Source organism: Pan troglodytes, chromosome 10, assembly GCF_028858775.2.
Source record: "Pan troglodytes isolate AG18354 chromosome 10, NHGRI_mPanTro3-v2.0_pri, whole genome shotgun sequence".
NCBI lineage: Eukaryota > Metazoa > Chordata > Mammalia > Primates > Hominidae > Pan > Pan troglodytes.
The window spans coordinates 70,980,451-71,003,824 of NC_072408.2; the positions used below are offsets into that span (position 1 = coordinate 70,980,451).

Here is a 23,374-nt window from a genome sequence, read left to right on the forward strand (position 1 = left end):
CTTTAAGTGGAGGGCAGATAAAAAAAAAAATCCTGCACGGTGTGGGTAATCGCCGCGTTATTTACAATCTAGTTACTCTGCAGCAGACGGGGAAGAAAACTCTGGGGCTCCTTCCCTTCGGATGGATAGAGAGGGCGGCCGGGCGGCGAGCTGCAAGAAGGAGGTCAGGGTGGGCTTGCGGGAGCTCGGGGGCGACCTGGAGGGAGCGGGAGCCCCCGGCGCCGCCCCCGCGCCCGCCCCCGCCCCCGCCGCACCCCCCGGGGCGGGCGCCGGGCCGGGGTGACCGCCGGCTGGTGCGCTGCCCTCGCCTCCCCCATTGTTCCTACTGTCTTTTTGCCTTTTGTTATTTGCACTCGCATTGTGTTGTTTGTCTCTGAAGCCGCCTCATGACCAGCAAAGGGAATTCACCTCGTCCTTGAGAGCAACACGGGGAGCGCGAGCGAGCGGGCGAGCGAGAGACGGGGGGAGAGAGAGGGACACGCGCGCGCACACACACACACACCGGCACACACGCACACACACAGACACACACACACAGAGTGAAAAAGGCGAGCCACCAAAACCCATCTCCAGTCTCCTCCCGGGGGCCCCCAGCCCGCCTCTGTGCCACTTTGCATCCCACGCCGGAGGAGGCATTAACGAGACCGGGTAAGGTGCGTGAATCGCTGCGTTTTAACTTTGTTGTTCGTCCCGATGTTGTTGTGGGCAGACCTCCAAGGCGCAGAGCTCCCCTCTGCCGCTCGCCGGGCCCGCCACTCAGCACTCGTTCCCGGCTCCAGCTGGAGAGCCGCGGAGGAGGGAGGGGGCCGCCGCCGGAGTTTCCTCAAGTACAGAGGGAGGGGGACTGGGCTGGGGGTGACGGAGAGGTGGGAGGCGGCCCGAGGCGCGGAGTGGCCTTGTCATCCCCGGGGGCGGCTGGCCGGGGGACCCTGGAGCGCCGGCTTGGACCCCGACCCGGAGACGGGATAACTTTCTATTTTTGTTGGGAAGCCTGCGTACTGTTGCTGGTATTGTTTTGTAAGTGGTGGCGGTGGAGGTGGTTGATGCGAGAGGAGAGTGCGGGGAGAACCCTGGGCTGTGCTGGGTATCGCGGCCAATGTCCAAGGCCAGACCCTAAAACTTGGACAAAGCCCCTTAACCCTTCTAGGATATCAGAGCGACCCCTGGCCCACCCCCTAACCTTAGTCACCCCCACCTCCCGACTCTTTCGTCTTTTTGTTTCGCTTTCTGCAATCCTTCTCCCTACCACTCCCCCTCCCTCCCGCCCGGAATTTCTGAAACAAGTCTCATCCTTCAGGATTCTAGGGATTTCAGAGACCGGAAGCTTTAATTTTAATTGCAACTACTTTTTCCCCCCACCTCACTCAGTGTACCAAGTGAAGACCACTCACATGTTGTGTCACTTTAAGCGCGGGTTTGGGAAATCTCGCTTGCACTTTGGGGCTACAGCAATAAGAAGCAATGAAAAGAGGTTATACGAGTTGAAATCAAATTGGATTTGGAAATGTTTGCGTTGGAGAGCAGCAGTTTGTTGAGTATTGATCGGATGCACACGAAGCACTGTTTACATATTTTAGTAGTCATTTTCCCTACACTTTGCAAAGCGACTATATTAATAAATAGATTGACCCTGGTGAATATCTGAAGACGCTGGTTTCTGTGACTAAATTCAGAATGTGATGATGAATGTGAATTCATTTTAATGTGTTCCCTTCTCAGCTAAAGCAGGTCAAGACGAGGAATCCTGTGAATATGCAGAGCCCTACACTCGGTGCCAGGCAGTCCAGGCACTCTGGGTGGCAGTCAACTGTACTTTCTTACAAAAGTTTAGGGATTTGCTGGAACCCACTTGAGATCCTCACATACCCAGATAGCCAAAGGACTTTGTCAAGGAAGGCATAAGGAGATGTCCCCAGGGACTGCCTTCTGGCTCAGCAGAGTTCTTTAGCCAAGGGCAGGACCAAGGGAAATCTGTGGGATTTGGGGCAGTAAGTGTGGGAATCTGCAAAGGGACTGGACAGTGATTTGTTTCCTTGCTTTTCATAAATAATGGCCCCTAGTACCCTGAAAACACACACACAGACACAAACAGGCCAATGAAGTAGGCACATGTGAGATTTGTAGGCAATGGACATTTCCATCAGAAAAACCAGAGGAAAATTTTTGATCAGGATTACGGGAGTGAGGCTCGATGGCCAAGAGTGATTAGGTTAAGGGCCAGATGGCTTTAAAGTGTACGGAAATGTTTTTCAAGTTTGACTTTTATAGCATTTAAAAGGAGGACGATTTCTTAGAGCCTTTACAGAACTGCTAAATTTTGATCTGTCTAATTTTAAAGGAATTCAGCTGTATGAGAATTGCTGTTAGCTCAGATAGGGAAGGAATCTGGTTTCAAATGCAGATACATGGAACAAAGTTTCTAGGGGTGCTTCTTCCTGATTTAAATATAGCTCCCAGGCAGAAGCCTAGATAAATTCAGCCACAATGATTTAAAATCATAAGTACTTACAGTGGAAGTTCTTTTAGGCACTGTGCAAAGTTCTCCTGCAAATTATGCCATCAACTGTTTATTCCTCAGAACTATACAAGATAAAAATCATAAGCATCACTTAAAACTGATGCAATACAGCCTTAAATCCTTAAACTGCTAGGGATTGCTTTTGTTTGCCTAAAAGGTAGATCTTTCATCACATGAGTTGTTTAAAAACATTTAATTTTGGGGGTGGGAAGGGATGTGCATAATTATTTAGTTATTTGTGTTAATTACATAGTAGCATACTTGCTTGAAATTCTTTCTTTTTTCCCCCCTTTCTTTCCAGTGATCTCTCTTCTAACAACCTTGTTCCTGAAGAATCAACAGTTTTTTCTTTGCTGTGGGTTTTAAAAAATTCATTTTGTAGCCTTTTTGAGTGGGTAGTATTGATCCAATCTGACACAGACTTGCAAGTGTAAACTCTTAATACAGGAAAAACTTCAATTCTTAATACGGAAAGCTTGTATTAGTTTTGTTGTTGAGCTTAAACAGTTCTGGTTGAATGGCATGTTGTATATAGAATTCAAAACTCCCAAACCTCTTTGGTAAATAACTAGGCATTTGAGGTCCAATGGCTAATTCAAATTAAGTTAGTTCTATACATGTAAGTGCACATCCTGTTTAGACTGACACGTGGTTTGGTAAAAGAAAAAAATGAATATACACTTGGAAAGATGCTATCTGTGGAGTATATAAATAGTAAATAGCAAAAGAGTGAAGTTTATACTCAGGTATGTTGTCATCTTTTTGGTTGTCCTCAGTGGGGGTGAGTTATGAGTGATAAGGAGAATTTAAATTTCTAAATTTACCTTTTCCAGTTAAAGGAATGAATTTAAATGCTTAAAGAATTTTTTTTTTTTTTACTTACAAAGCAAGTTTAAAATATGATCTAATGCTTACAGTATGTACTACCTTCTTGAAAAGCTCTGTTCTTTTTCTGAGTGGTAAGTAATCACTGATTTGAGGGTATGTTCAGATTATATAAAAAAGTAAAACTTACAGGACAAAATTTATGTTTCCTAATCTCCTAAAATACACTGGATTTCAAATAACGGAGAATTCTAATGTTGAATACTGTTTAGATTTCCAGCAGGTATAATTGTTGGATATAATTGATTGGCATAACCTGGATGATTCACCCAATATCCAATCAACTTCAGTGGTAGAGAATGCTATAATTAGAGTTTTGAGAGTAACCTGGAAACTTATTTGTCTAGGCCTGAAGTCAAATGCATTCCCTCACGCACTGGTCAAAAATTTTTAGTCTGAGAAATGAAGATTTATTTTAAAGGCGAAGAAAGTGCTCGGCTGTTTCAAATAAACTATATCCTGAACTTAGATTTGTAGATAGTTAATGAAATAAAAGTCCAATTTTGTTCCAAACATTGTTTTAAAACACCCATTTGTAAATTGTCTGCATTTGGTTTTCATATGTTAATGATTTGGGATCTGAAACTTATTTCAGAAAGGCATTTTGGTTTATCTTAAAAAACACCACACAAAACTGTCTAAACAACTCTGTAAATAAACTGTTCCAAATGCCTCAATTTGATGAATGAATTAAAGAATTATGGTTCTTAATCCAATTATGATCAGTCTGGTTATTCCATTTCCCATTTGGGGGAACTTGGGGAGTTGGAATAGTAAATGATTCTCAAATGTGAGTGGGGTCTTTGTTGTTTACTTTGTGTGTGTGATGTAACGTAAATAATCACTCATACCTAATATTTATGAGAGGGATTTCTGAGGTGGAGAAGTAATTTCAAGATCTTAAATTAACCAAGAGTTCGTTTGCATGAAAAGTTGCCATTAATAAAAGAGTAAAGTGAAGTTTTTAAAAATATGAAGCAAAGATCTAACCTTTTGCTTAAATATAATGAATTTTGATATTTAAGAGGGGAGAAATGGAGTGCTTAAGGCTCAGTAGAAGGGCAGACAATCAGGCACTTTTAGTTTGTTTTAGCCAGGCCATATGGGGACATTTCTGTAGGATTATTTAATAAATTTTACCAAATTCAATTTCCTTGTCTTTAAAATTGAGTCAGGGTCAAAGGTAGGCTAACTATGAGTTAGGGGAATTTTGCGGGGGGTTGTTTCCTCCAAAGCCCTGCTCCTTTAGCTGCCTACACGGGACTTTTGAATGCTTTACCAGCGAGGACCCTGACCTTCAGGATGGGCCCTTGACAGTCCATTTTGCTTTGATGGGCCCTTCTGAATTCCTGCCTCATTTGCCCCATTTAACCTCTGGCTCATAAGCTAATTATTTTAAAGTTGCTAATAGTTCATTATGGTTTAATTCTCAAACTAGATGATATTACTGTTATTTTTGCAGTTTATTATGATCGTCTAATTCCATAGAGATAAACTTGTTGCAATTACAGGTATCAAGGAAAGCTGCCAGGAGGAAATATTTACATGCATGAGGACTTTTTCAGGACTACTCAAATCATACCTTATAGGCAACTAATGATTTTACTTGCAATTAAGGATAACATTCAGTAGGGGCAGCATATTGACAAAATTAGGAAAAATTTGAATACATGTAAATAAGCATTAAATAACCATCCTTCAAAATTGAGCCATAAAAATGTATCTTGGGGAGTACTATTGATGGTGGCATTGAATTCTACAAGTATAAGTCCATTCATTTTCTATTTCTTAAAGTTCATTATAAGTAAAAACAAAACACCCCAAAACAAAGACCTGATTGTATCTCTGATGCTCAGCTACATGTCATTCAACTACTCTATGTTTTTATGATATCCTATGTACATAGGGTAAAAATAATACAGTAGTCATAGGGATGAGCGGACTTTAGTTTGATACCCAGTTTGTATTCTCTGGTAGCTTAAGACATTTTTTCTTACTTCAACACCAGTTAAACTGTTGGAAGTGAGGGAATTCAGGAAGGAATCAGGAAAGGAGAAAGGCTATCTCATTTGTAGGTCTGTGATTCATCCAAAACTTTATTTAGAGATCTGAACTTACAGGGTTCTACCTCCTTTTTTTTCTTAACCTCTTTTTTTCTTTCTTTTTTTTTTTTTTGAAATGGAGTCTTGCTCTGCCACCAGGCTGGAGGGCAGTGGCGCGATGTTGGTCCACAGGCGGAGGGATGTTGAACCCTCCGCCTCCTGGGTTCAAGGGATTCTCGTGCCTCAGCCTCTGGAGTAGCTGGGATTGCAGGCATGCGCGGCCACACCCAGCTAATTTTTGTATTTTTAGTAGAGGTGGGGTTTCACTATGTTGGTCAGAGTGGTCTCGATCTCCTGACCTCATGATCCTCCACCTCAGCCTCCCAAAGTGCTGGGATTACAAGCGTGAGCCACCGCGCCTGGCCTTCTTAACCTCTTAAACTGCAAATTATGATGCCCTTTCTTATAGGGGTATTGTTTGGATTATGTTAGATACTATGTGTGAAATGCCTAGCATAGTGTCTGTCATGAACTAGGTGCTCAATAAATGTTAGCTACACTCAGCTCTCTCTCCCAGTCGAGTCTAGGTTCTGATCATTAATAACGTTTGAAGTTTCATTTTGTACTTACTTTGAACTTATTTGAGTCTAAAAAGAAAAAATGTATCACTTTCTTGAGGCTGAGATCAACACTTTAAAATAGTGATTCAGTGGTCTGTATATGATCTCTGACAATGTGATTTTATTAAGGTGTTGTATTTGGTGCAAGTGTGAATTCTATCTTTTATTCATATAAGTGCTCCTTCAGTAATTAACATTTTTACCCTACATAATAGGTAAGGATAAATAAAAACTTTAGGACCTAATTCTGTAGATTTCTCCTCTTGTTATCTTTTTGATTTCCTGTTAGCAAATATGAACTAGTGAAAATTTATTGAGATTTAATCGTTTGATAGTCATTCACCTCTGCATTATATTAAGTTATAGTACCTGTGGATAAACAGAAAGTCCGTGTGGAAAAAGAAATCCATCTGAGTTTTCAATGTTTTGCTCTCTGGAGTCAACAGTCCTTCAAAGAGAAACTTGTAGGTTGGTTTGTTTATTTAAATTGGGTGCAAGGAGAAAGGCACCATAAACATACCATTGCCTGATTTGAAGAGGTGATGTAAAGTAACATGGAGAAATTAGTTGTTATTTTCTCTTCCCAATGAAACAGAATTTGTCTATCACTACAACTAAGCAAAGATAAAGGAAAGGCTTCTTAAAACAGAAAATAAATGTATTTTTTTGCATTAATTGGGGTTCCTGAAGAAGCAGTTGCCAAGATGGGATTAGACCTGTAAGAAGTTTATTAGGGGAGAGGGCAGGACAAGGCCAGGAGAGCGTTTTGACTATGAGGCAAGTTTGACACTTATGCAAGGAGAGGGGCAAGGGAAGAGGATTGAGTAGGAAGAAGCTTGGCTATAGTGCAGCCTATGAAAGGTTTGGCTAGGCAAATAAGAGTCAGCCATTGGAAGAGTCATCTATCTTGAAAGAATGGCCTGTATCAGCATTCCTCACTGTCAGTCATTGGCTGGGAGCAGCTACAGGAAGCATGGCCTCCGTGCCTAAGTGGTGCTAGAGCTATAGGGGAAGCAGTTGGGGAAGTAAGTCAATTACACTCTCAAAACAGGAGATCTGAATGGTATAGCTGTGGTTTGGCAGTATAGCCCAGTTTAGTAGTACTTCACTTGCTTTGGACACTTGCTTTGGACTCTGTCTCTCTTTTTCTGTCTCTCTGTCACACACACACACTCACACACATGAGACCTGGCAATTTCTTTGAGGTCTCTTCGAGTTTTGAGTTTCTTTGAGCTTTGTTTTCCTCAATTGCAAAATGAGTGTAATGGCAGTATCACCTCACTAATTGGGATTAAATTAGGTTATACGAGATCATCTCTAAGTCCATTGTACTGTTTGTGGCATGGAGGAAATGCCCAGTGTATTTTACACTCTTTTCAATGTACTCACAAAATGCATCTGAAAGCTCTAGATGAATTTTATCAGGTGATTGTAAATATATTTAAATAATGGATATTTCATATAATTGGAAGGCATTGTTTATGCAAGCACATCTTTAATGCTTATCATTTAAAAATAGCTTGGTTCATTTATCTTCCATTAATCCTTATTTTTTATCAGAGTATAAACCGTACACCAGCTATACCAACTGACCTTGACCATCTTTAGGTAATTGGCCCTAAAGCATGAGGCAGAACTCTCTTCATTTCCTTACCTCTCTAGGCTTTCTATTCAGTTGAGTAGCAACGCACTGGAAGTCTGCATTTTATCTTGAGCCTCAAACACCTTGCAAGTCTTTGCTCCCCTGTGTTACTGTTCCTAAACCAACTTGCAGCACCACAAAGCACTGAACTCAAGTGGCCCTCAGCGCGAGCTCCTGCTGTGATGAGTCACAGAGCCACCAGCACTTTGTTGCCTTAGATTTGATCACTGCCATGAGCAGTCCTTCGATTGTCAGCTAAGAGCCCCTTCAGGGAGTTGTCCCTTAATAGAAAGTCTCTTTTCTTCCCTCCTGTTGTAACTTTAAATTAAAAGAAACTGTAGAGGAGCTGGTGGCATTGCAGTAGTTCATTCTTCTACCCACTGGGAGAACAACATCTGAGAAAAGACGTTATTGGACTGAGAATTGAGTTGTTGCTATTTTTTTGGGCCAGAGTCGGGGGGGAGGCGGTTGTGGTGGAGGATGAAGACCACGTCATTTAGACTCAGTCAGACTGGTAATCAGGATTGTGATTGAGAGCAATACTTTTGTGTATGCAAGGAAGCTTTCTTTTTGGATACAAGAAGACGCCCACTTAGCCTGTGAGTTTCAGTAGGATTCCTGGGACCCCTAATATTTTGACCCAGATTTTTAGGTGGTTCTGTGTGTTGTACTGTGGGAAACTGGCACTGGGACAACTTTGGAATCCAAGGAGGATGGGAGGCAGGAAAAGAGAGCTAATTTTTGACACATTCCTCAGACAAGGGACTCCTCTAGGGAATCTGTGCCCAGGATAAGGACTGCTTACTGTGAAGCTTTTGGCATAATTTTTTCCTGAAGAGTGAGCACGGGTTGCTTCAATGTCTCTACTTAAAAAGGCTGACAAACTTAGGTTTGTGAGAGGAAAAGAAAAAGATGTTCATACTTTTGACAGTGTGTTTCCTAGATGGCACCTCTCACTAAACTTTGGATTTAATCCTCCATTGTGGCAGGTTTATACCTTCCATAGTTGCTGGCTCATCCCCATTCTGGTTTAGGAACTATGGCAAAATCCGATGTCTGCCTAGATGTACCGGTGTAATTCAGGACTGCTAAGAGCTGACTTTGTTTGATGTATACTATCAGGAGTAGACTGCGGTTTGCATGCAAGTTCTTGTGATGCTTGATATTCCTGTGCACCATTGGCATTCTTTCATATGTGTCTGGCAGAATCAGTCTCATCAATGTACTCTTGCACTGGGAACTGCTTTTGAAGACATGCATACTATTTCTTATAATTCTGTCTTGAATTTTCTTACTTCACTCTCAGCCACATCTCCACGTACCTTCTCTATTAACCGAATAGGAGTGTCTTTTCCACATCCAACCAGGAAATAAAGTGATAATTTTCATGCATATGAAACAAACAGATAGAGATCTATCAGCATGTAAAGAAATTTCATAGGTCCTCTATTTATTTTTAGAGACTTCCTGGGGCCACCCAGAAGCTCTTCTCTTCCTATCTCCTTTTACCTATCACTCCTTGCTGTGCTTTTCTTAACCTTTCTCTTACCACAAATTCTCTATTCTCATGGCACCACTGTCCACTCTGCCTTGTGTTGGACTCACTGCATGAAATGAAAGGTTTTTGAAATACTCTGCTGCCTGATTTGAAATGGGTAACCATAGGGTGACATAAAACATTTCCAATTAGAAGGTAAGCTCCCTGAGGACATTGAATTGTAGTCCTAGCAGAATCACAATGCCTGAAACAAAGCAGCAACCGCATACATGATTGTTGAGTGAGCATAGTTTGCAAGATGAGTTTCATATTGAGTCAAGGCAGCCCTGCATGATGGGGAAGTAGGAAAACGAACAGCTCTTGAGTGTTTACTGTGTTCCAGGAGGGGTGCTAGATGCCGTACATGGATAATCTCATTTAACCCTCCCAGCCCTCCTATCAGATGGATATTAGCACCTTTTCACAGATGAACAACAGACTCCAGTGGTCAAGTGACTTGCCCATCTTCCTCAGCTCTAGTGAGCGGGACAGTCTTTGCTTGAATTTCAGTCTATTGGATTCTGCCACTTTTATTCTCTTCCATCACAAGGTGTTGGTGTGGGATTCCTCTCTGTAAAATGGGAGCACTAACAATACCTGCCTATCACGAGACGGTTAGGAGGAAGAGATGAGAAATAGTTATTGAAAGCTATGTCTTTGCTGTAAAGTGATCTCTTTCTTGTTTTTATACTTTTTCTTATTTTTTGAGACAAGTTCTCACTCTGTTACCCAGGCTGGAGTGCAGTGGCGCAATCATGGCTCACTGCAGCCTCAACTGCCCGAGCTCAAGTGATCCTCCCACCTCGGCATCCTGAGTAGCTGGGACCACAGGCATGCACCAGCATGCCCAGCTAATTTGCTTTAAATTTTGGGTAGAGATGGAGTTTGTTTTAAATTTTGTGTAGAGATGGGGTTTCATTATGTTGCCCAGGCTGGTCTTGAACTCCCGAGCTGAAGTGATCTGCCTGCCTTGGCCTCTCAAAGTGTTGGGATTACAGGCGTGAGCCACTGTACCCAGCCTATAAAGCGATTTCTAAATGTTGCTTATTATCAAATATTCACTAATCCCTATATTCACCAAAAAATATTCATTGAACACACAGATGCGTGTTGCTTATACTTAAGGGAAAGTATTTTATGACTTAAGCAGAGATTCTGAATACATAAAAACTGACATCAAAGGAAATTACAGAACAGTGTTTCTCAAAGGTGATCATCCAGTCAGCCAGTTGAAAACCACTTGGGATATTTGTTGAAAATGGGGCTTTCTGGGTCTCATCCCAGACATATAGAACCTGAATCTCTGTAGGTGTAGCACTGTAACCCTGCATTTTTAACAAGCGTGACTGGTGATTCTTTTGCACATAAAAGTTTGAGAACCAGTGATAAAAAATTCATTGATCTAGTTTGGTAGTAAGTTATATATACATGGCATATGGAATTTAAGTAAGATGCTCACAGAATAGTGGTAGTGCCAAGATAAAGCACAACTGATTGTTGGACTGCTAGAAAGACTTTTTTTTTGATAATGTGGTTTTAGGAGTTCTAAAATAAAATTTAAAGAGCCTTTAGTAATTTGAGTATATAAAACATTAACATGCTTCAAGTCAAGAGTGAGGGGACCTGACATAAGGAATCTAGGGGTTGGGGAGTGGGGAAGGGGGCCCTGGGGCCAGTTATATGTATTCTAGCCTTGGAAATAACTTTTTAACAGGCCAGATTGAAGGAGACTAAGTAGACAGAAGACAAGAGGTTGATCTATTTATCCAGTCCTGTATCCCAAATAAGACAATGTCTGGGACATAGTGGGTGCCTAAAGATGTTTGTTTAATCAATGAATAAAAACACACAGAAGGAGAGAGCAGCATGTAGAAAACAGACTAGAAGAGTTTGATTATGATTACTATGGCTAGAGAAGGGGAGAAAGAGTAGGCTGAAAAGGAGTCCTGGTGAGATAAGACGAGGACAGGGTTTTAATTAGGCTAATATGGTCCTTACAGGAAAGTGCCTTTTATACAAACAAATAAACAATGAAAAACACTAACCCAAGGTTTGTATGGGATCAAAACATGAGTCCTCTGTGTCTATTATCTTGGGATAACAGTTACTGCATGAGGATAGGGACCTCGTCTATTTGTTCTCCGTGTGATCTGTTTTGTTCTCCGTATGATTGTAGCACTCAGCAAATATTTATTGAACAAACGACAGCGCTTCCACATGGACAGGGGAAAAAAGCATTTACGTTATACAAAAATATCTTGTAAAGAGAGAAGCTAAATCTTTACAGATGCTAGCCAATAGACTGGTGATCGTGAAAATAATAAATCTTCATAAAACTGCACATTCTTAGACAATCTATTTAACGTTCAGTGAGGTCTACATCTGATTGTTTGTCTGTCACCAAGCAGTGCTTTATGGACAATTCCACTTTCATTTTACTGTTATGAAAATCCACCAGCGTGCCCAGCACAGTGTCTTGCTAATATTAGCTATTTAATAAGTATTTGGTGAATAATTCAATGAATGAATGAAGAGTATTGGTTTGGGGCTGGGGGGAGATGGGAACTTGAAAGCAGCCTGAAAAGAGAGTTGCCCTCATTCACTTAGAATTCCCAGAGTGACATGCGATCCAGAGATCTTTAAGCAGGCAGATTTCCCATACAGGTCAAGGCCTGGTTATTGGAATCTTGAGGGGAAGGATGTTTGCTAAGGTAATGACTGCAAAAGTGGGTTCAGCATTGTTGGAAGAGGCAACTACTCATTTGATCTGAAAAATATATTCAGGGGGAGGGAACGTAAAAAGTAATTCTAAACCTAACCAGAGTTTTAGTAGAAAAATGGCTGTAATTCAAGCAGTGTAATGTTAACATCAATGCGTGTCTCATGGCTCAAGCCCTGCATACTGCTTTGGAAATAAAAGGAGATTGTGTAAAGAATTAGCAATACAAGGCATTTTTAAGTGCTTTATTGCAAAGGCCTGTGATACTCTGTTGAAATCTATGCAGCCTCTTTCTTCCTGCTGTGCTTAATTTCAGAATCTGATGCTATTACCTATCCTTGGAGGAAAAAGAAATAATCATTCTCTGTTAACTCTTAAAAATCAAGTTTAACTTTGCACTTATTTTCAACATAATCTTTCCGATATTTCTTCGGAAGAGAGAAGTGGTGTATTTAGCCATGGAGGTTAGTATCTAGGATTGCTTCTGGGGGCAGGGTTAGAATAAGAGGGCAAGTTGGAAATAAATGTTGCAGGCAAAAGTTTAGAAATGGCTCCATCTGTTTGAAGGATGAGGTCTCTAAAAGGGTCATCAGAGATTGTGTTTGGCATGAGTCCAGAGCAGAAGCTAGAAAGGTAAATGGGTTATAAGGAAGATCCAGCAGAAGCCAGGACAGGAATTAACAACATAGGTGGCTATCTTCTTATGACATGAAGACCTATCCACCAAGAATCGTTTCCTCCCTGGTATACCATCATGGCGCCCCTGCTCCTGTCTCACTTGAAAGCACAGTTGACACTGATGTTGATTGATGTTATTGTTGCTAGACATTGTACTAAGCAGTTTATTTTTATTGAATTTTCCTAATAACGCTAACATAGTTACAGATGCTGTCCCATTATACAGCCAAGGAAACTGAGCTTGCTCAAAGTAGCATAGCTAGCAAACGGCATAGCTGAAACTTGAACCCAGAGTGGACTGATTCTGAAGTCTGAGCTCTTGCTCATTGTAACATAGAAAAATATATTTTTAGTCCTGTTAAGTCATCCCTCAAAATGATGCTTGCATTTTCCCCTTTCTTCTATATTCACCCCTCTCACCCTGAATCATTGCAAGTTCCCCAAACTAGTATCTTTCCCTCGACTCTGCTCTATTTACCACTATCAGGCCAATCCTCCTGACATGCTGTTAATATTTAGAAATATTTCTCCAACATTCAGAGTGCCTGGGTACCACACATGGATGCGACTAAGATTCTTAAGTCTGGTTTCTAAGAGCTTCTTCAATGTCTCCAACTATCTTTTCAGGCTCATGTTTGAGACCTTCCTTTCAAGAATAATTTGCTTGTGATCTGGTTCAAGCTGAACAGAGCTTTTCAGATGACTCACAAACTATCTGCAACACATCAGCCCTATTAACTCTTCTCAGAATGCTCATACAGAAGCCATGCCAGTGCACAAAAGCCACTTCTGACACCTGGCCCTGTCTGACTCATGGATTTCTTCCAGGATTGCTCTTTCTATCTGCTTTAAACCTCCTTGTCAATTGACTTTCCTTGGCTCCCAATCCACTTTGCTCTGTATTTTTGCTTTCTCTTTTTGTTTTGTTTCTTCATTCATTCAGTAATCAATAAATATTTCTGGAGTGCCTACTATGAGCCAGACACCATGTTAACTGCTAGAGATTCAGTGGTGTGTGGAACAGGCACACACTTTGCACACAAGCAATTAAAGTCTATTAGGGAAGATCAACATTAATCAAATAATTATCAGCATTTATGATTGCAAATTGTGGAACTGTATTTCACAGAAGATTATACAGCATATGAGAGAAGTTTCTGATGTATTTGAGGGAGGAGCAGTTAGAGGATGCTTACATGAAAATGTCACATTTTAAAGATGGCTAATGAGGTGATGAGGACAGGAGAAAAAAATCTTTCAAGGTGAAAGGAATAGCACGTGTAAGGTTTCCAAAGAGGGAGGGAAAAGAGTGTGTTCTTAGAAGGGCAGCATGGCTGAAGCAGAGTGGAAGGGAAATAGATGGAGATGAGGTTGTAGAGAGAGATTGGGATCAGATCATTAAGCTTTCTCAGCTATGTTACAGAGTTGAGTCTTCATAATAAGGGTGATGAAGAACCCATTGAGGTTTCTCAGGACAATAAAATTTGTGCCTACAGCCTGTAGATCACATTTAAGAGAGGCAGGAATGAACGGATTTGGGTGAGCTAGAAAGGAGGCTATTGAAATGATTCACACAAGAGAAACATGGTGGCTTGGACTATAGCAGTAGTGCTAGAGAGGAAGGCAAGAGGAAGGATTTCAGAAACAAACATGCTGTTTCAGATGCTTTGTACCACCCTCCATCCCCATTCCACTAACCTATTGGGATACTCCCTCTGGTCATCTCCCAGTGTTTCCATGTTTCACAGCTTTAAAAAGTAGGTGCTTAAATCCATACTTCTAGTTCCTGGGGACTCTGCTGGTGGGGAAAAATTTGACACAGAACATGTAGTGCCTCGTGTCTACATATACATACTTGCCTTCACCTCTTTATGTCTTCCTTTTATACAACGCTTCTCCCTCGTACAGATATTCTAAAATCCTGCCCATCCCTTAATTTCCAAATTACATTTTACTCTTTCACAGCATTCTCACCAAATATACTAGCTGAATATCTCTCACTCTGATCTTATGACACTTATATCTGTAACTATCTTTATGGCTTTCAGCATCTATTGTAGCATATTGTAATCATGTTGTGAGCATGTCTTATCTCCTGAGAGATATTGTGAGTTTGTGTCAAGGGACATCGATGCTGTAGCTCAATATTAACACTGCTATTTTGGATTTTCCCTTCTAGCTGGGTTATTTACTTGAGCCCTCTGAGTCTGATTCCTCATCTGCAGAATGGGTATAATTACATTTACTTTATGAAGCCATTATGAGGAATTAATGATAGAATGAATGCAAGGTACTTAAAAAAATCTCCAGCACATAATGAATCTCAGCATACAATAGCAGTTTATGGTTATAAACTTTATTCTTTGAAGTCAGAACCCTGTGTCTTATTACTACTTTTCTCTACTTGTAACTCAGTGAATATTTGTTGAATTCAGATTTGAATTTAAGTCTCATTTCTGCCAGGGGATACGAACACTGTATAAATAAATTTTGATACTTGTCTGTGAGAACTTCAAGTTGATAGGGGAGCTAGTAACAGAAACTGGTTATTTGTTATTGGGATAAGTATAGTGATAGAGAAATAACCCCAGATAGAGTATTTTGAGAGCACCGAAGAGAGGTTGGAGAAGGTTTTCTAAGATAACTTATGACTGAGCTGAGTATTTTATTAATCAATTAGATACCATTAAAATAATGTATGCACATAATATAAAACCCAAGGCTATATAATAAAATAGCATTTTTGTCCTATTGACAAATATACCCACGGCTATATAATAAAATAGCATTTTTGTCCTATTGACAACTATACCCACTCCATTTCTACTGCTTTCAATTCTGTGTTTCTAAGTAAAATGTTTATTCCTTGTTTTCCTTGTTTAAAAAAATGTTAGATATCAGTTGACTTCTCACTATTTGGCTCTCTTTTACTATACTCCTCCTACCCCTACTTCCTAAAACCACACATTTTTTTTCTCCTATTGTTCCAATATAATTTCTTTTTTTGTTGTTAAATCAGTTTAGTAATACAGTTACTTTGACTATGTAAATGTTGCGTGTGTCTTCCTGAGCATATTATATACTGATTACTTTGACTTTTTAAATACAACTTATTTTGTTTCCTGGAGCTAATAATGGCCTATGTCCAAGCCTTCCAAAGTTTTACTGGAAGTTCTCAGTGTTTACTGGAATTCCTGAGCCATGGTTTACTGGGTATGTGGCATATCCAGGGCGGGCCCTGGGGGAAGTCAACCCTACTGCAAGGACCATTTTATTACTGGTAGAATTTACAGTTGTTGGATCTAGGTGATAAAAGGCTCACCAACTTTTTATCAGTTATATTTCTTAGATTTTCTGCCAACAGAGCACCCACTTATTCCTTGCCCTTGGATGTTCTGCTTCCACCAACCTGTCCTTGCTAAGACTGTGAGTTTAGCTAAGCAAGGCAAGGGGTGGTGCTCTGAGAGAGTGGTAGTGTGTTCCAAGAAGATGGGACAACCTGAATGGAAAGGCATGGCAGTGAGAGATAGCATGTTGTGTTCGTGGAATTACAGATAGTTTGGTATAGGTAGAGCGTAGAGTACAGGGCAGGACTAGCCGAGATGAGGCTGTGTGGTGGGCAGGAGTCAGATCAAGGTGATCTTTTTATTACAGACTCATACTCACTAGATTCTGTCGTGTAGGCCATGGGGAAACTCATACTGTTAAGTAACATGGTCTGCTTTGCTTGTGAATGAATGACAGAGTAAGCAAAAAATGGAAAACTAGCTCCTGAAGTCAGCAGTTAAAATGCTGTCTTTGCATATTCAGTGATGTATTAATATTTTAGGGGTACTCCATCAGGCAAATTGTTAGAGCACACATCCCCAAGAATACACACACAAGCACAGAAACACACAGACATTCATAGTTTATGTACATGTGTTGCTACTTTAGTTAATATTCAGGGCCCAATAAACACTGAAAGCAAGGTCCAGGTTAAACGATGGTGCCTCTAACAGTCATGTCAGAGTTTCCCGGAGACTTACTGTGACATGTAGATTTGCATGCAGTGAGTTTCTGGGAGGATTCTCAGGGACACCACCTGCGAGAGGGTGAGGGAAAAGGACGGATAGGAGGAGATCTTGACTGTGATGCAGCTGAGGCTTCAGCTCACCAATGGGGAGCTCTGGAACTGGATGGCTGTTCAGAGATGTTCTGAATGGAGACCCAGAGCCAGGCCTTTATAACTGAACATCGGGGTGGGATGTGGGCCATCCCTGTGGAGGGGCCACAACTCTAAGCTAGGGCTATTCTTGGAAAGGGACTGAACTGGGAGCTTCCAGCAGCCGATACTCCTGGCAGCTGGGAGAGCAAGTGCCGCTGGGCAGCGCACCACAGCATCCACTACAAACAACCTTTCTGATAACTTCTCTATTTTTTAGAATTCTCAGATTTTTATTAAAATGCGGATGCCAAAGAACTAGCAATTGGTCCATGAGATGCAATTCTGCCATTTTCCTGGGTTTACTTATGTTTGCGTTATTAGTATTACTTGAAAATCTGTCGATTTTTTTTTGAGAAGAAAATCTTTTTAAACCCCTTGTCCATTTTATGAGGGTCAATTTAGCTAAAAATTAGACAAGGCAATCCATAATGCATTTCCTCAAGCACATGAAAACTGTTATGTGTGACAAAATGGTGAAACAAGAGAGAGGAGAGCATTAACATTAACTTCTTCCTGTTGTGAAAATGAGGGCCCCCATGTCAGTTTATTAGTAATTGGATTAACAAATACAACCTTGTAGATCATCTTGAATTTCTGGCTTTGGAGAAAATGTCTTTGTGGAATGAAACCAAGGCAACATTTTAACTGGAGGTAGGACAGCTTGTTGGACCTACACATATGGTGGTGGTGATGGGGTCTCTTTATGTACGGGGTATAGTGTTGCTCAGTACGTGGACAAGAGGTAATCAGCCAGAAAGGGTAGTCCTAGGTTTTTTCAGGTTCCCAGGTGGACGTCTAAGTCAGTGCTCTTCTAATTTTTCTGATCATGTATATAAACCGTCAATAAAAAATATATTACTCTATTTAAACAGTAAACACACAGCAAGGGGATAAGATAAAGAGTAAATAAAGAATATCTATAAAATCAGAAATGTAATTAGAAGCTGTAATATTTTCTTCTAACATGCCAGTTGACTTTTTCTTCTTTTTGCACCCACTTCGAATACTACTGAATTAGATTTCTAAAGCATAAGTTATGTACCAAATGGGGACAAAGTGCGTTGGAGACAGAATTTGTCAATTTAATGGGTTTGACATGTGCTACTATTTAAATGAGGTAGTATGAGCTCCAAGTATTAAAAAGTGAACTGAAGAAAAATTAGGTTTTAGAATAGAATTGGGATGCTTTAAAATATTTTTTTAAATCATGGAGGGAATGTGTGTGTGTATGCATGTGAGTGTATATCTGTGTGTGTGTTTGCACTAGCCAGGGTCATAATGACTTAGCATTTCTTTCTGTTTAGCAATTCCCCACAATTAACTAAAAGGTTGGGGCCACACTGACACCATTACCCTTCTGTATATCTGGCTCTAATTTATGATCCATATCCTGCCTTATATCCCAGAATGCTTTTGAGTGTTCTTCCATTGTTTCTTTTTTTCAGATTTATCAATGTATAGATCAGTTAACTGCAATAATGAAAAGATATCTTTATTAGTGTCATCTCAGCAATAGAAAAACTGAAAACACAATACCTTCCATATGTATAATAAGTTCTTACACATCTTTTTGGAATTTTAAATATTTATAAGCACTTTTCTGGTAAAACTCAGACGAGTTTATAAGAATTATCCTAGGGTCATCTTGTGCCTGAACTTAAGATAGCTTCCTTATTAAAATCTTTTATTTTGCTAATAAAAATCCATTTCAATTATGTTCTCTTGTTTTTATATTTAACAGTACCTGCTCATGAGATACTGGTTGCTTTAAATTTCTTGGAAGAAAGGGGATAAACACATTTCAGGTAGCATTATTATTACTTTTCATTATGGATAAAATTAAAAGGTAGCTGGATTTGGAACCAGTATATAGATGTCGTAATAAGGATATGGTAATCATGGTTCAGTCCCTAAGGAAACCTAATCACATAATCTTAAATATAGTTCATAAGTTAAAAGGCAGAACCTTGTTATGCTAGTGTGCTATCTTTAAAATAATAAAATTAAGATTCTTTAAAAATATATGTACAAATGATCTTTCCATTATTGAGTGTAGACTGTCTCTCAAAAGAATATTATGACTTGAAATGTTCAAGTAACTCCATCCTTACTTGTTGTTAATTGCTTTATAACTATTTGCATTTGCATACTGATTTTTAAAAACTTTTTTGAGCCAGGGTCTCACTCTGTCACCCAGGCTGGAGTGCAGTGGCATAATCTCAGTTCACTGCAAACTCTGCCTCCTGGGTCCAAGTGATTCTCCCACCTCAGCCTCCTGAGTAGCTGAGACCACACACGCGTACCACCATGCCTGGCTAGCTTTTGTATTTTTTGGTAGAGATGGAGTTTCACCATGTTGACCAGGCTGGTCTGGAACTCCTGACGTCAAGTGATCCTCCTGCCTCGGCCTCCCGAAGTGCTCGGATTACAGGTGTGAGCCACCATGCCCAGCCACATATTGATCTTCATAGTAATTTAAAATAAACAGCGTTGTATTTGATTAATCTTAACTTCTTATTCATTCATTCAAACCTTTTTTATTGAAAGTCCATTTTTGGTTACACATGAATTGAGTAAGGGGGTTACAATGGTAAGCAGAAGAGATTTGGTCCTTACCCTTACGGAGCTTCCAGTCTAATGAGGAAGATGGAGGTGAGTCAGCTGACCATGCCAATAGACTAGAGAGATGCTCTCTCCTCCAGTGTTGTTGTGAGTGGTAGCTGGACTGTTCATTCTTTTAAAAATTACAAATGCATAGAATCTTAAAGAAATGCTGTTTACATTAAACATTTTAGTATATTTAACATGTGTGCTTTATTAATTTATCAATATTTCATTGTTCATCAGTGTTTATCAATTTGCCAATTAATTGGTGTAGAACTCAGACTTAAGTATGGGTGTCCTGAGTGAAGACTCATTATCTTCTTGGGTAAGCCACACCAAAATATATACTGAATGCTTCTTAGTTTTGATTTATTAAAAATGGAGGAGACCTTGAAGGCATTTGGCAAGCAATCTAAGTGCAGAATTTTCTGGTTTTAAAACATTTTCATCCCAATGTTACGAAGGTGACAACTAATATAGTGGTTTTTATAAACAATTTGCCTTTAGTCTTTACAAAGCATTCAATTTGGTGTCAATAAAACATTCATTTTTGCCCTTATATTTCCCTAATTATGTCATATTTAATTAATTTTCATGATTACAATAACAAATGACATAAGCAGACTTGGGATGAAGCAGACAATTAAAGTGGTGAGAGCAGGATTGTGTGGGTTACTAGAGGAGTCTTTCTGCCATTCAGGTGCCAGGTAGGCCTATCGTATATTTTGCAGAAGAAATGGAGCACATTAGTTTCTCAGGCGACTTGGGGAATGTAGGTGGGCTAAGAACGTTGTACTATAAATATGTATAGTGATAAGTGCTATCGAGTGTATTATCGAGGAAAAGTACAGGCAGCTATAAGGATACATAGAGTAGCCTGTTTTATTCTGAAAGTCCCAGAAGGCTTTCATGAGGAAGAGCCATTTGGGCTATGGTATGAAAAGCACTAAGGGCCAACTAGGTGGAGAAGTTGTGGGTGAGTAAGCATAGAGAACAGCACGTACAAATCTCTGCAATGGGCTAAAGCTTGGACTGGTAAGGGATCAAGAGAGCAGTGTGGCCAGGGCACAGAAAAGAAGGGCCAAGGCTGTGAAGGTTGAGGTTGGAGGAGGCAGGGGTCATATCTCATAGAATCTTGTAGGTCCTCTTAAGCCTTTGGGTTTTTAATCATAAAAGCATTGGAGAGTAATTAAAAGATTCAAAATTATGATTTAAAAAGATTATTCTGGCTGTTGTTTGGAAAAAAGAATGAAGGGACATCAGGTAGTGATCCTAGTAGCCTAAGTAAGAAATGTTGTCCTTATCCTGAAAACTATTCACTGTACTGTTTTTCGTGGCCTGCTACGTGACTAAATGGGTCTTTGAAATACTTGAGGAAAAGCAGAGCCTAAATTTATCGTAGTTAAAATTTTTTTATCACCTAGGAAGACCTGGAACAGAATTTTCTATACTATACTCTTACTTACCATTTTCTCCTTTTACATTTATGTTCACTGTTTCAGCACGTTATGTTCTCAAAACAATAGGGGAAAAAAGGAAAAGTCATTCTTTTAAGCTTGTACCATGCTATTGACTTTCTTTGAAAGGACAACAAGTGTGTTTATTTTATCCCTGTGAGTCTAAAAATTAACCATGAAACATCCTTCTTTACTTCTAAACTATGTGTAACAAAGAAATGCTTTATTGCAATTTCATCAATAATTCAAATGCAACTTAAAGGAAAGTAGGGCAGCTAAGGAAAAATAGCACACTTGTTCCATAATTGAGTCGATTAAATAGTATTGAGTCCCATTGTCATAGTCATATTGATGAAACAACTTTTGTAACTACAAAAGATCTAATAAGAAATAGAACCTTAGAATGATGATGCAATGTCATGGACATTTCTTCATTTTTTTTCTATTGTAAAATACAAATAATGAAAGCAACCTTTTACCGAAGTGCAATAATAAAGGAGCAGCTTTTGAAAGGTGCTCTCATCAGGATATTAGTAGTTTTCAAGGCTGTGCAGTAATAGCCCAGGCTATTTTGGAACTGTGCATACATTAGTGTTCTGGTGCAGCATGATACAATAATGTGTGAAAAAGTATAAGCTCGTACCTTGTTTAAATTTGCAGTTTTTGTGCATAATCCCACAGTGAGCTCTTGCCAGATTTTGACTGTTTATAGGAGAGAAAAGTTTATAGAAGCCTACAGACTGGGGCTTGTTGTAAATATCTGACAATGAAAATAGGGTTTTAAAAAATTGCATGCCATATTTTTTGAAAGATTAAAAGGGTTATGTTAAGCTTATATTATATATGATATTTTGCAATGCAACTTATGGTTAGTTTCACCCAATGGAAGCTTCAGAATACACATACATAGCCATCTACAGGAAAAATGTAGATTTGCTCTATTTAATATTTGCAGGGTATGATTGCAAAGTACAGAGTTTGATTTTTGAAAACAACGATTGCACTATAATTTATGCATTCATATTAATGTTGTTTTCAAAATTGTCACCCAGAGAAGCAAAACCCCTTTTCCAATGATGCCATTGTTCAAAACATTTTGGAAAAACTTCCTCTCTCGAAATTGTCTTTTGAATCATTTGCAAGCCTGACTAAAACATCCATCTCATTACTTTCTAATCGCATTTTATACCAAGATTCATCATCCTTTTTTTATTCACCAGAATTGGCTATAAATGTCTCTCTGAAATGATGAAAATGGCTAAAATTGACTTTCAAATTATGAAATTTGTCACCATTGAGGATATTTAGAAGTGTGTGTGCTTGCATGTGTGTGCACAGACTTAGAAAACAGTTTCAGATGGAGAGAAAAATACTGTGAATAATGGCTGATCTTTAAGTGAGTAGTGTTCTAAGGTGACCATTAACATGGTAAAATACATTTGAACTTAGATGACAAGGTATGTTTGTTTAAAAAAGTCACATTACCTTTTTTAAATGTACATTAATTTTTACAACGTATACAAAGAAAAATGCGAATATGTCTTTTGGAATGCAAGGCCAAATACCTTACATAATTAGCAGTATATTTTATTATTAAAACAAAGGATTAAGTAACTACAATGCTAATTCTATGTTGGCAGATTCTTCAGATAAGGTCCTTACGTGAGAACATCTCAGTATAATTTTATTTAAATACTGCCATTGACTGTCTGATCTGTAAGTATGTGTATTCATTAGCATCTTACATAATGCATATTAATTTTTATGTCATTTGAAGGCACTAGTTCATAGCACTTGGAATTTTCATTCCAGTTCACCTCTTCATATAAATAATTGACCCAGTTTTCAAAACTATTAGTAATTATTTTCTTAGCCATCAGTAAAGAACGCATATGGTTACATGTGCTTGAAATGTAAAATAACTGGAAGGAATTCCAAATGTTTTCTTATTTTAAGAACTCTGCGGTCATTCAGTGTTTATGTGTTGAATGACTTATTAGTAAAATGAAAATGAAGTAGGACTAAATTAATATATGTATCCAGAAATTCACCATTTCCTCCCACTTTGAACATCTTTATTGTGTTCCTTCTTAAATATGTAGGAAATGAAGGAAATGTTTGCCAGAGAGACTTAGGTGAGTAGTTTTTCTTTTCTGAGTATAAGGAGAGCAAACAATTAAAAGATAATTTTACTGTGGTCAGTTTTTGTGACCCTGTACCATCTTTGTAATGTCTGCCTTCCAGCTTTAGTGCATTACAATAGGGATCAAATGTCTATATTTTAAGAATGTCATTGGTAGCTTTTTGAAAGTTGATAGATTTAAGTGTAAACCAGTGTTTGAACATGAAGCTCTGGAGCACACTTCTGTAACATCACCTTTCAATAAAGGTAGCTCAACAGTTGGAGACAATAATGACTTCTTGTTTAACATGGTATGTGATTTCTACAGACTAATTTGTGTTTA

The 23,374-nt window shown here is 39.3% G+C and overlaps 1 protein-coding gene across 11 annotated transcripts in view; it reads left to right on the forward strand.

The window, feature by feature from the left end:
- The first annotated feature begins 253 nt into the window (after positions 1 to 253).
- Positions 254 to 23,374, forward strand: part of SOX5 (SRY-box transcription factor 5) — a 1,033,373-nt gene continuing 1,010,252 nt past the window's right edge. For 3 of the 11 annotated variants that reach the window (XM_063785854.1, XM_063785858.1, XM_063785860.1), the window contains exon 1: positions 418 to 653. The gene's annotated coding sequence lies outside the window, so the exon portion shown is untranslated. Of the gene's footprint in view, positions 654 to 23,374 lie in introns of all 11 variants that reach the window. The other 8 variants (XM_054664454.2, XM_063785861.1, XM_054664458.2 and 5 more) reach the window with 8 other exon arrangements.